The sequence below is a fragment of the Sprattus sprattus genome (assembly GCF_963457725.1).
Source record: "Sprattus sprattus genome assembly, chromosome: 11".
NCBI classification, from domain to species: domain Eukaryota; kingdom Metazoa; phylum Chordata; class Actinopteri; order Clupeiformes; family Clupeidae; genus Sprattus; species Sprattus sprattus.
Window position 1 is genome coordinate 12,255,451 of NC_137909.1, and position 1,803 is coordinate 12,257,253.

Sequence of the window (1,803 nt, forward strand, 5' to 3'; positions counted from 1 at the left end):
AAGGCTACCTCTTAACTTATGTAGATGTCTGCTATCTTAAGTGTGACAATCAGTCTTGCTAATGAAGTGTCTCTTGTTCATTTTATGTCTTACCATTTCTCTTCCATTGCATCAGTTACTGTTGCATCATTCAAGCTGTTACGCTACTGTTAGCCTTGCTGTTGAAAGACAAAAAAAAAAGTAATAGTGTTGTTACCTAGTCTCTTTAAAGGAAAGTTAGCTCAAAGCTAACTGACTGTGGTAACTCCTCTCCAGTCTCTAATGATTGTCTAACACATCTCCAATTCTGTTAGAGAATGCATTGAGGTAAAAATATATATAATTTATGATTTCTTAAAAAAGAAACATACAATATCGTCTATTTAAGATTCTGAATCTTAATAATGGAGATATTAACAGAAGAAGTGGAAGATATTGTGGTTTAACCACAATAGTGATTTCCTTTTGGTTAAATGTATACATTTAAATGTGTGTTTTTTTAAGTAGTTTTCTTTCGTATGCCCTCAATGCCAATCACACCTCAGAGGATTTGCTTGCAAGAGCAACTGAACCAAGTCAGTGTGAGAAGAAAGTCAGTCAATGTTCCACAATGTCTGTATTAATGATTCAGGCTTCATTTTCATCTTTACTTCAAATTTTCCTTGATATAAAAAAAATAGACTGTTGTATGAGTTTATGAGTGTGTGTGTGTGTGTGTGTGTGTGCATGTGTATAGGTGTAGCTGTAGGTGTGTGTTCGTGTGTGTGTGTGTGTGTGTCTGTGTGTTTGCATGTGTGTAGACGTGTGTGTGTGTGTGTGTGTGTGTGTGTGTGTGTGTTTGCATGTGTGTAGGCGTGTGTGTGTGTGTGTGTGTGCGTGTGTGTGTGCGTGTGTGTGTGTGTGTGTGTGTGTGTGTGTGTGTGTGTGTGTTCTAAGCTTATACCTGCATGCATAGAGTTTAGAGTAGGATTGCTTCTGTTCTTTATTTAAAGAGGTTTTTACTCAGCCAATCATAGTGGAGTCCACTGAGTTGTATTCAGTCTTGTAGCCAACATTGTCTTTGTACATTTACACACTACTGTCTATGAATGAACAAGTGTTTGTGTGTGAGTGTGCATGCTTGATGTGTGCATACACACGTGTATATTTGTGTATGAGTATGTGAGTTTGAGCATGTGAGTGAGTGTGTGTGCGAGTGAATGTGTGTGTGTGTGTGACCATGTAAGTGTGTGAGTGTGTGTGTGTGTCTGTGTTAAACAGGTTTAATGGAAGATGAAGGTAGGAGGGGGAGGGTGGAAATGCTACTTGAGCATTGGTGCAATACTACCTATGATGTATTCATTTATATTATGCTAAGGATTTCATGTCTTTTCCATACAGATTCTTGAGATCCATTTGCCTTGGATGTTTTTCTGTGTTTTTTTTCTTGTTCTTTGTTTTTTTTTGCCATCAGTTCTCTCCATCCTTGTGGTTTTTGCCCTGTTGTATAGGAACTCAGAGAAATGTAACCCAAACAATTGTTGCCTTGTGTATTCAGCATGTAGAACCAAAAAAAAGCAACAATAATCTGTATAAATCATCGTATTTAGCATTTCATTTCTATGGTCTTGGGTCCCACAGTAAATTCTAATCAGTGACTGTGTGTTATGTAAACACATGTGTAACTGTCTCATGAATGTGTGTGTGTGTGTGTGTGTGTGTGTGTGTGTACAGACAGGCAGGACAGACAGGCAGGACAGTGGGGGTTAACCTTAAGACCTGTACAATCAGTGTCAGTGCTCTGTGGAGCTCTGGCAGGAAGCAGGGAAAATCAGATGTGCTGTC